Consider the following 13,049-nt stretch of genomic DNA (forward strand, 5'->3'; position numbering starts at 1 on the left):
GGGATTGAAACTTTGAGTTATTTCTATTTACTACTAATTAGTTTCTACATATTTCTGCTAGCTTTATGTCTTTTTGAAATGTATTTTTGTAATGTATAACTAACCCTAGTTATACATAACCCTAACCCTAACCTAAGTCAGTTTATGAAATATATAGGCCTAACATAACATAACATAATATGATATGATATAATATATAATATATTTTTTTCTAAATGCCAAAACATCCAAACATCCATAAATATATATATATATATATATATATATATATATATATATATATATATATATATATATATATATATATATGTATATATACACACACACACATGATGCAAGTTTGAATAATATAATACATTTGTATAGGAATATGTTTTTATATTTATATATTTGAATATATAAGTTTGAAATATATATATATATATATATATATATATATATATATACTGTATATATTTGGCATTTAGAAAAATTATATTATATTATATTATATTATATTATATTATATTATATTATATTGTATTATATTATATTATATTATATTATATTATATCATATTATGTTATGTTTTGTATTGTATGTGTCTGTCTCTCTAAGGTCCAGTAATATATTTCTTGTACATTCAGTAAGCCTGTACATTCAGTATTAACAACTGAGATTAATATCCTCCACTAAATCAGAAATTAAATTATGAAGGACATATCACCCCATTAATTACACAGTTTCATATTCCCCCCAAATAATTTCACTATTACAGTAATTTAAAAAGCAACATCTTCCAATAAACAAGCTTCTAGAATGAGGTGGACAGATTTCATTGGCTAAACAATGATATTAATACCATAAAATGATTTTAGAAAGTGAAGTACACATCTGGTTTTGGCCTTGGACCAGAGTGTGTTAGTAGGGGTCTGTGTGCTTGAATGAGAGGCCATTGTTGGATAAGTGTGTGGTTGGGGTCAGGTTTCTTTATTTCTTATTCGCTTACTCAATTCATCCACCGGAGAGGGATGAACTTAGCAGCAAGGGGCTGGAATCTGAGACCACCATACTGTACAAACACACACACACACGGTCATATATACACTGCAGTATGGTAAATATCTCTCATTCATATCTAGGAAATAAAGAGAGACCCTATATGGCAAAGCTGTGTGTGTGTGTGTGTGTGTGTGTGTGTGCCTCAACAGTTTTATATCCATAGTTCAAAGCAGGCCATGACAAAGAGAGCCAGAATGTGCAAACACACAGACGCACAGAACAGAACGTTTTGCGTTCACCCCCAAAAAATGTGTTCCAGCCTCGAGGCTTTGGCAAAACACCGCGCGGTCAAATTAATAGTGCTGAAAACCTCTGTCCATTTCCTGCTCTGTAAGAAACCAATCCCCAGCAATCCATTAAAGCATATCTTAACACTAAATAACTTTTTAAAACCCTTCTGGAGCATCTCCGCGCCTATATGCAAGCATGCTAATCTTCACGAGGAAGTTTCATAACAGCATATCAGCAGAATCATCACCCGGCAAAATGTACTATCAAGGACAACACAACAAAGTAAACAACATAAATTAAAAAATAAAGCATACTAGCAGTTAAATTATTCAGATATTTGTGCAGTCTGCAGTCTCTCTTTTAAGGGGGTAGTTCACCCATATTTCATCATTTACTAATCCCTATGTCATTTTAAACTTGTATAACTTTATTCTGCAGAACACACAAACTTTAGCAATTAAACAACATTGGAGTCCATTGACTTCCACTGTATATAGACAAAAGAAAATTCTCATTCAGCTCATTCAAAGTCATTCAGTTTTGGAAAAACACAAGGAAGGTGAGTAAATGATTCACTTGTAACAACTAAAACGATTGATTTAGGTTTTTAGTGTTTTATTTTTCATTCATTTAGACAGAATTGTGTCAAATAATGTATTGGTTGAATAATATGTTATTTAATAATATAATGTAAGTATAATAATATAGAATAATATAATAATAAAAAAAATCTTCTTTTATGTTCATTCAGTTTACAACATGAGGAGGGTGAGAAAATAATGATGAAAATGATTTTGGGATGGACTATCCCTTTAAGCTTGCATAAGTCATACAGTCATACAGCATGTTCTCTCAATAACATGTGCTGTGAACAACAGTTTAAACAGTCTGTCAGCTTTGATCAGATTGAACAAGTAGGCTACTAACCATTGTAAAGGTCGCCCTCTTGTGGCTGAATTACACATGAAAACATATTATTGAACCTTTTTATATTATTCAACATCCCTATGATATAGTGGAGCATGCATCTATAGTTGCCACAAATTTTTCAGGGCAGAGTATGGTTAACTATAATCATACATACATTAGGTTGTCACTATGGAAATGTGCCATTATTTGCCTAAATTAACATTTTTTTGTTTGTTTTTTAAGATTTTTTAATGCTTTATATTTTATTTATTTAGAAGAAATAGTGGTGAATGATAACAAATGATATTTTGGTTAAATTACTTCATACACATAATATTATAACACATTATTATAACATAATAATATATAATAATACTGTTTAGTATTCTAAATATATCTGCATAAATAATAAATTATATATATACAGTATATAAACCCTGTGTTGTCCCCACAAAGATAGTATAACCAGTCATTTTTGACCTTGTGGCAAAATAAATGTGGTCCCCATGAGAAAAAAACGCTTATAAATCATACTAAATGATAGTTTTGTTTTATTTAAAACTGCACAAATTTTTGGTGGTTGAGGGTTAGGAAATAGAATATACAGTTTGTACAGTATAAAAAATCATTATGTCAATGGAAAGTCCCCATAAAACATGGAAACCCAACGTGTGTGTGTGTGTGTGTGTGTGTGTGTGTGTGTGTGTGTGTGTGTGTGTGTGTGTGTGTGTGTGTGTGTGTGTGTGTTTCTTTCAATGGTATATGGCGGATACTGTCAGCAAATGTGTTTAATATTTCGTTTTGCCTGACTCAAACACAATTGTACAATGTCTTGACGCAGCCTTAATTCAAACAAACACCTTCATTTACTGCCAGCATCACAGCTTGTTTAGAGGCCTTGCGCTGTCAACAGAGCGCTCTGCAAGAAAGACAGGGAAAGCAAATAAAACTGAGGAACAGAGACAGAGAGAGAGATTGTCCTGTCTGTAAGCTTGTAGAAGGGATCGAGTTTAAACCATAATTACATTGAAAATGCTTCAACACAGCTAATGAAGACCTGCTGCAGACACACACACACATACACACACACACACACACACACACACAGAGTAACATGGGGCAGGGTGATGACAGCAGTGAAGTGAAGCAGTCATTTCCTGAGCACCATGGCCAGATGTCTCACACACTACATCTCAGAAATCTCACTCACACACACACACACACACACACACACACACACACACACACACACTGGTGTGTAATAAGTCAGACATTTAGTTCTCATTAATACCAATGCTAGGGTCACTCAGACATAGCAGCTCAGCAAAACTTAATTACGACGTCCTGCTAAAGGGCGAACCGCACTATTTCGGGACAGAGGTGGATAAAATAACAGAGTGATGTTTAAGTGAGTGTTCTGAGTAGTAAGTGTGTGTTTGCATGCATGTGTGTGTGATGCAGCTTGTGGCTTAATTACTGTGCTAATGAAAAGCTGTGTGTGAGTTTGTGAGGAACTCAGATGGTGGAACTGCCACGCTGCGCTCACAGCTCGTAAATTGCACACCTTCTAAAGGATGTGGGCTGTTGCTTGTGTGTGTGTGTGTGTGTGTGTGTGCGTGTGTGTGTGTGTGTGTGTGTGTGTGTGTGTGTGTGTGTGTAAAAGCTAAAAGCACAGATTTTAGGGCCCAAATCAACAGAGTGCAACTGCAGTAAAAATCTCCTCAGAGAACAGTTGCTGTATAGTGGATGTTATTCTGAATTGTTAGAGTGAATGATGTGCTAACGTGGATGTGCTGTACCAGATAGGAAAACGTTAAACTTAGATAAATGTATCATTAATCATGTAAGAATGCATGTGGATGTGAGAAATAGAGACCCTTCCATTGCATATGGGAAACATGCATGAATCCCAGATGTTTTCCAGAGTCCATCAGTGTTTTTTCTGAAGATGCCAGAAGAGGGCATTAGAGGGAAATTTTTTCATTTTCTTTTTTTTAACACTTTTGTTTGAGAGAAAATTCTTAACAACCTTAGTTTTTAGGTCAAAACACCTGGTACAGTACAATCGTATGTATATAAAGCAACTTTCCTTTTTTGCAACTTTTTTTTTTTCAAAAGAAAGGTTCTTTTGATTATAAACACACTAGCATACTAGCAAACCCTTGTTTGAGTAAAAAAAAAAAAAGTAGCAAAAAAAGGAACGTTAGAAAACCTTTTCTATATATATATATATATTATTTTATTTTTATTTTTTTTGACATTTGACATTTTATAATATAAAAAATTAAATATAAATAAGTCACATAATATATTATACCTTGTTTTATATATGAATTTAGCCTATTCATTTTTCCAGGGAATCTGAAGGCATTCTGACCTAATATAACACTAAGATTAATAGGCTATTTCTTGGTTTTTAACCTTTACACAGGTCAAAAATGAATCAATCAGCTCAAAAAAAGTTTATAAAGAGACCAAATAACTTACAAATCCAATGTTGTTTGGATTGGAACTCCACTGTAGTCCTGTAATAATAAATCATTTGACACAATTCAGTTTGTGGTCACTGTAAAACTCACAGTAAAACAAGCCATTGCTGAAATAGCTTTTTCTTTAATGATTCGCACTCTGAACAATACATAAAAATGCAGCTTTTAAACGGGGAAACCGTTTTAAACGTGCAAGCATAGAACAAGAAAGGGGCTTTTGTTCTGTGCATTTCATTAATTGCACATGCAAAAAAGTGTTTATACCAATTATGCATTTGCGAGTCTTATTTCCTGGCCATTCTGTCACTGATTAGCAGCATGCTGCGACAAAAGCATTTTTCATGCAAAAAACATCTTCCCAAAAAATGACTTCCATGACATCCATCTCTCCATAAACGTCCCTGACTGTAAATTCACAATTATTTGACTCTCTCTGCCTCATTTTGAACGCATAGATTTTTTTTTTTCTACCACAATACCAGTGATTTCCTGCTCATATGGTCATCCGTGCACCCAAAGTCAACAGCAGAGAGACCATACAGCATAATGGATGTGTTTTATGGAAAGGGTGTTATATTAAGTTTAATAGCAGTGTGTGGTGAGCTAATGGCTGCCTTTGGCTTTCCTCCTGAAAATAGAACTGAGGGTGGGTTTGGAGGGATTCCTCCGTATGTGTGTCCGAGTGAGAGAGAGATGTATATGGACAGTTCTAGATATAGAACATGCAGACAGATTGAAAAAGTGTGACACATGAAAATTGAATGAAAAAAAAATATGTAAAAGGAAAAAGACCATTTCAAATGTTCCATTTGTACCATGCAGGGCTAAGCAAGGACATAAAAGAGTATAAAAAATATACTTATATAAAGATGAACAGCCATATACCATTTAAAAGTTTGGGGTCATTAAGTTTTTCTTGGAAAAAATAAATTCCACTAGGAAACATTAAATTAATCAAAAGTGTGTAAAGAAGTGACAGAAAAGGGATTTAAAAGTTACACTGTAAAAAAAAAATCGTGGTTGCCAGATTAATTCTGTATTTTGAACAATTTGTAAATATTACAGTATGAAACTGTTATTTACAAACAAGAAAATTGCTATTTGAATTGGTAAATCCAACAATGCACACTGCTACTAAAATCTATTTTGTACCTTTAAAATATACTGACATCCAACATAATAATGCAGGTGTTAAAAGAGAAAGCCACATAAAGATTCATGAAGAAGTTCTTCACAAGAAGCCTTTCCACAAGCTGAATTATAGGAGGTGCACAAAGTCATTCACGCAAACACAAAATTATGGTAACAAACATGACACTAAAATAAAAACTGTGCATTTAACAGTATTTTACTGTAAGAATTACATGAAATGACCAGTTAGAACTTTTACAGTTTTTCCATAGTACGGGAACTTATTGTTAAAAAAAAGCGTGTTTTTACAATATTTTTACAATATAAATGAGGCCCTACATTAATGTTTAACAGTGTACAAAAGATTCCACAAAAATATAAAGCAGCACAATTGTTTTCAACATTTATAATAATAAGAAATGTTTTTTGAGCAGTATATATCAGTATATTAGAATGATATCTGAATGATCATGTGAGTAATGAAGCTGAAAATTCAGCTTTGCATCACAGAACTAAATTAGATTTTAATATATCACAATAGAATAGTTATTTAAAATTGTAATAACATAAAAAAACCTGCAGTATTTATGATTTTAAAAACTGCAGCCTTGGTGAGCATAAGAGACTTCTTTAAAAAACATGAAAAAATCGTGTGTGTGTGTGTGTGTGTAGAGCTTTAATCCGTCTTGTAACCTTTGATACAATCTTTATGCGATTTGGGCTTTGGGCAGTGTTGCCAGATTGGAACGGTGATTTCCAGCCCAAAAGCTCACCAAAACCCGCCCACTACAAGAAAAAACCGCCCAAAATTTTACTGCCAAAATAATATGATATAATTTCATTACCATGTCATTCAAGGTTGATAAGCACAATTTGTATCTCCTTAAAACAAATAACAATGATAAAAAAATAAATAAAAAAAAAAAAAAAATCCAGGAAAACAGATCAAAACGGCAATAATTAAGGAGAATTAGCCAATATGACTAAAATGTCCAGATGGACACTGTCAAAACGGCAATCAAGAAATGAACCGATGACTTTAACCCTAGGAAAGTACACAATGCAGAACATAACGCAGAATTTAGCAGTCAAAACTGATTCATCGTTGATTCAAACCTTTTTCAGCAGGTGTCAGGGGCGAGTATAGTGCAGTCTGGACGGTGTAAAGTTGACGATGTCTGGTACAGTTAGGCTAGTGTGCACATGACCATGGACATAACTGTGCTCTCCTCTCAGAGTTATAGTCACCATCGATATCTCCCACCACGTGTACATTTTTAGAGTTGCTCACTATCTCACTCTTTACTGTGTACATACAACTTAGTAGAGGCATTAGCCATCACTTGAATATACAGCTACAACTTATCGCGCTCAATCGCATCTGCCTGCTGATCGCTGATTGGCTAAAAGTGCGTGCTCGTCGGTGATGTCAACACCAATGCCAGCTGACTCTGCATGGGCGTGTGTGTACAGTAATGTCATGATGACTGATTTTATGGACTACATGCACACTTTATTTTAGTTTTTTAACCAATTAGACTTTAAAATGTAGATGTTTGAAAACCGCCGAACTGATCCCAAACCAGCCCAAATTTTGTCCACCCGCCCAAACCCTTTTTTACCCGCACAATCAAATTCAAAACCGCCCAATTGGGCGGGAACCCGCCCAATCTGGCAACACTGGCTTTGGGGTTTGTATGTGTGAATGGTCGATAATGGGCTATAATATATTGTATAGCCCACTCTTAATTTAGAGGCAGTTTTAAAGGCGCATGAAAATTACAGCAGTAAAATATTCCCCCTGTGCTGTGCTGAGCACGCCTCGATCACCCTCCATTTAGAGAGGCTTACTTATCTTAAGAAAAAAACCTCTGAAACGCTCTGCTGAATTACTGACTTTTCTATCTCTCTTCATCGGCCCATTTCTCCGTCTCTTTGACTAGCTCCCTTTGTTTTCCTTCTTTAACTAACCTGCATCATTTTATCAGAAGTGGTCTGAAATGATGTGCTAAGTGTCGGGTTTTATTGAAAGGAAACAGACTGGAACAACACGTGTGTTTTCTCAAGCCTGTAAAGACTCCTCTGCTCCTCGGGCCAAATATGAATTACAACCTGTGTACTGATGAGTCCTCACTACAGACTCGTACCTGCTGAGAGAGAGCACAAGAGCAAGATGAGAGATGGCTGGAAATGTGCTGCTAATGAGTGTGCGTGCAACACACGTGCGCTTGCGAGTTGCTGAAATCATTAATGCATCGTAGTGTTAACAAAAATCTGCTCTTAATTTGGCAAGATTTTAATGTACATGTGTTGCCAAACTTAACAGCAGTCATGCAAGCGGCTGTCTGCTCCACTGAACAAAAGATTTCTGCTAATCTGCCGTTAACTGTACGACTGAATGAAACCTTGTGAGAATGCCTTTCACAACAGGCACATTTCTATAAAGATAGACATTTCATATGCAAGCATATCAAATTATTTTATTTAATAAGATGAGTGATATGACATTAGAATATGGAAAGTTTATCTATCTCACAGTTTTTTGTTTTGAAATACAAATATTGTTTTATTTTTTATAGTTTTATTAAAAAAATATCCTTTTTTAATTGCACTTAAAAGTTTTTGCTGTCTTCTATTAAAATAAATGCTATAAAAATAAAAACTGTGCATTTAACAGTATTTTACTGTAAGAATTACATGAAATGACCAATTAGAACTTTTACAGTTTTTCCATAGTATGGGAACTTATTGTTAAATTTTTTTTTTTCGTATAGCGTTTTTACAACATTTTTACAATAAAAATGAGGCTTTTGTGTTATATAATGCAGTATATTCATATATTTTGTATGTGTGTCTAAATACGTTTTGAAACCACTATGCAGTGTGTATTTAATATTTAACAATTATACATTTGGTGAATAAATATATAAATGTTAATAAAAAATAATATATAAATACAACAACATATATTATTATTATATTTTAATGATAATTAAAAAAAATAAATAAAAAATATTTTGTGTGTAAATTTATCTGCGATGCCTGATAAACTCCTCTTTCCCCACTCTTTCCTTTTTTGCTGGGCACATGGTTTCAAGAGACTGTGGCTATGCCACATCAAACCCAAACTCAGCAGCTGGCCGTGTGGTTATAAAGAGAGTGTGTGTTGGAGGGCGATGGTTGCCAAGGAACCGGTATTTAATAAAGTCATCGGGTCTAAGATGGGAAAGAAACCGCAGCTCGGCTCAAGAGAAATGAGAAATCGACAAATGCCACCCCCACATCCGCATGGGCTTTTTTCTCTCACTTTCACTCGGCGAACACTGCACTGCTGTAAAGAGACACTGTACTGCCAACTTCTGCCACTCTAAATGAAGCATTTTTCATCCTGCATTAGAGTAAAACCTCTGCTTTAGACTAGTATGTGTGTGTGTGAGTGAGTGAGTGTGTTTTCACTCTCTGATATTTCTGTGTTATGTTGTTAATGGCACACCTTGTTTGCCAGGCAGAAACAGCCAATTAAAAGCAACTTGTGTTAAACTGGGTCCATTTTCAGTGGTATGCCTCCAGGACCCACAAAAACAATCTTCAGTGTGTGAGTGTGTGTCTGTGTGGGATGGGGATTTACACCTCACTAATGATGTGTGAGTTTAATACTCCTAGCTGTTTTCAGCTTCACATGCAACAGGTTAACACCTTCAGTGCCACGGCTGGCCAACAGAATCTTCACTCTGAACTGAGTTTTTACACTATAACAAAGGGGTTCGGGCTATGAGCAGTAAATCCGCGAATTATGGATCAGCAAACTAAACGGTCATTGTCTGTCATTTTTCAGTACTGTTTGACAGTAAGAGAACACATTCTGAGGTCAAAGCTAGTAAAGCATATTATGTCTTGAGACAAGTGCATGAAAGGATACAAAATATAAACTCTTCTAACTCAGTGACCTATCTTTTATTTATTTATTGCTATTGTCATCATCTTTCTGATATAGTTTGATACATCTATCCCTGATTTTTACCTTAGGTCTTTATTCCGAATGTGTCAGTTTATTATAAAAATGTCCAAATTTCCTGTTTCTTCAGAACTTCCTTAGCAACTCCAACACAATTATTTTAAATAGTGAATATTTTATCATCCTTACCCAGACACAAATATTAAATACTGAAAGAACTGAAAGGAACAACAATATAATTGCCTGTTGCTTAAATAACAAATCAAAAAAATATATTGATAATATATGCAAAAAAATAAGGACATTTTGGAAAGTCGTAAATCAGATAAAAGGCATAATTACGTATGTACATATAACACTTGAGCTGTTTATAAACGCTGTTCTATTTTCAGGTTTCGTGTTAGGAAACATTAAAAGGGACGGAAAAGAGGAGCAAAAGGTAAATTGGGTTATTGGAATCAGGTCAGTGATTAAATGCAGCGAGGTTAAATGGAGTAAGGCTGGCTGCGAGAACATCGTTAGCACATTGGCATGAGGGGTTGCAGTAATTAGGGGGTGTGGTCTCACATCACCAATCACCCTGCTGTGTTTGGTGCTTCCTGCTGATTTACAGTGTGCAGACTAAGATGTGGCTGTTTTAGCAGGTCATAACTCGCTAAACACACATACACAAACACATTTGCTAAATGAGTGCCAAGTACACACACACACACACACACACACACACACACACACACACATAAGGCTTACGGATGCCAGAGACACAAACACTCCTCACACCTGACTGTTTTTTGTTCCCTCTCACACTTTTCCTTCCTCTGGAAATCCCAGAATGAAAACAGAGGCCAGTAAAGCAAGATGTCATGAATATCTGGACAGTGACCCAGGCTGTGGAGAATAAGGAGAAGAGGAACAATGAGGCTACAGCTACATGGTGTGCTGATCTGTTGTTTTGTGAGGGGAGACTTATTTTAAAATACATTTATTTTACATGGATGTTCAAAGACCTTATAAGACCAGCTGGTCTTTAACTAAGGTGGAGTAAATACATAAAAAAAAAAAACAGAAAGATTATATATATATATATATATATATATACGTTTGGTACAATGCTAGTTATAACTTACAAAAAAATGTTTGTGTCAAGACTTTTATTAAGAAAGGATGCATTTAAATCATAAAAAAAAAATTTAATTCTGAAAAAAATTATCACAAAAAATATTAAGCAGCACTGTTTTACAATGATAATAATAAGAAATATTTAATGAGCACAAAATCAGCATATAGAATCATGTGGCACTGAAGTACACTAATGACTAAAAATTCAGCTTTGTATCACAGGAATGATGCATCTTCTTAATATATATTAAAATAGAAAACATTGATTTTAGATTGTAAAAATATTTCACAATTTTAATGTTTACTGTTTTTTTTTTTTTTTACTGTATTTCTGATCAAATAAAAGCAGCCTTGGTGAGTATTAGAGACTTCTTTCAAAAACATTTAAAAATCATTCCAACCCCAAACTTTTAAACGATATATACACACACCAAAAGTCAAATATTCAAAAAGTTACTTCTATGCTAACAAGAAAATAATGTAATTAAAGTAAAATAAAATGTTCTTTAAAAGACATCCAAGACCACTAAACCATTTTATCAGGGAAACCCCACTGATATCAAACAGTCATTTAGTGCCCATTTCTTCTTTGTAAATTCTTCTTTCATTTCTAAAGGCTGATTTTAATTTAGAACTTCCTCCTTCGGGAGACACATGATGGGAGGATCGCTCTTTAAGCATTAGTTAGTTCTCATCTAAATAAACCCCAGGGTGCAGAGACGACAGCGCTGCAGGTGCGAGGCTAAGGATCACAGACCTCACACACAGAAGAAACATACCATGATCAGACATACTTTCCGCATTCACTCAAAAGTTCTTTCTTAACAATTCAAGCGCGGTCCATGATCATAAAATGTAAAAGGGACTGATCATTATGACAATGGAATTGCTTATTTTCTAGCTCAAGCACAAGTTTCTATGCACACATGGATGACACACACACACACACACACACACACACACACACACACACACAGCCCTGCCAATCTCCATCTCTCTGTGAAGTTCAGACCATCATGCTTGAGTGCTCAGAACAAGTTCGGGTCGAGTCGAGGGGGATCAACAGGGCCCTTGAAATCCCACTGGAGAGCAAATTAAAAACGACTGCTTCAAGAGCTGGTTAAAATTCTTATGTTTTATTACTCCTTTCTCTCACAGAGCTGTTGACAAAAAAAGAAGAAAGCAGGGAGAAGTGCGATGTCGAAAGCCAGAAGTAATTCCGCATAGACGTTTTACGATGGAAACTTCAGCGAAATGTAATTTCAACGCTCATTCACTCCAGAAAGAAAAATCCCATATTATATGAGAGAAAAAGTGTGTGTGTGTGTGAGAGAGGGGGAGAGAGAGAGAGAGAGAGAGAGAGAGAGAGAGAGAGAGAGAGAGAGAGAGAGAGAGAGAGAGAGAGAGAGAGAGAGAGAGAGAGAGAGAGAGAGAGAGAGAGAGAGAGAGAGAGAGAGAGAGAGAGAAGCTCAATGATCAGCTCGGTCCCTCAGCAGTTGAACTAGTGAGGCCATGAGTGGATTAACAGTTGAGGGTGTAAGTGTGTCAAAGGACAGTCAGGATCAGCTGAACCCTGCTTACTAGAGACCAGAGACAAAGTGTCTGACATGATTTATGACTGATGTATTCCCAGAAAAATCTAACATGATTTCATGGCATTGTTAAAATCCAGGACTTTGTATAATTTTATTTCATTCTTTTAAGTTTTCACAGTGATGTTTCCATTGTTAACATTATTTATTAAATTATAATAATGTGTATATATTATCATACATCATAATGTGTGATGTTTAATAATGAAATTATAATTTAAAGCTACAATATGTAATTTTTTTCGCCGCTAGGGGTCGCTAACCTCTTACAATGACAAAAGCGTATGTTGATGACGCATAAGCCGAATTATGGAATTTGCCGTCATGCCGAAGGATCTAATAATGTTTATGGATGAGTAAATACATTGATGTTTTTAACATTAACACATTTTAACTTGGTATGAATAATACTCACACAGGTCAGTTTATTAGACGAATGAAACTTATGAGGTAACGCAGCGCTGTTTCACTTGGTCTACAATATCACACTAAACTGCATTTGAGTGTGTTGAAAGTTATAATGTTATTCTATGTGTTAGTTTGTCTGTATGAGACTAGCAGTAAGCTAGATCAACATTAGAA

This window comes from Scardinius erythrophthalmus (assembly GCF_964197995.2).
Source record: "Scardinius erythrophthalmus genome assembly, chromosome: 15".
NCBI classification, from domain to species: Eukaryota; Metazoa; Chordata; class Actinopteri; order Cypriniformes; family Leuciscidae; genus Scardinius; species Scardinius erythrophthalmus.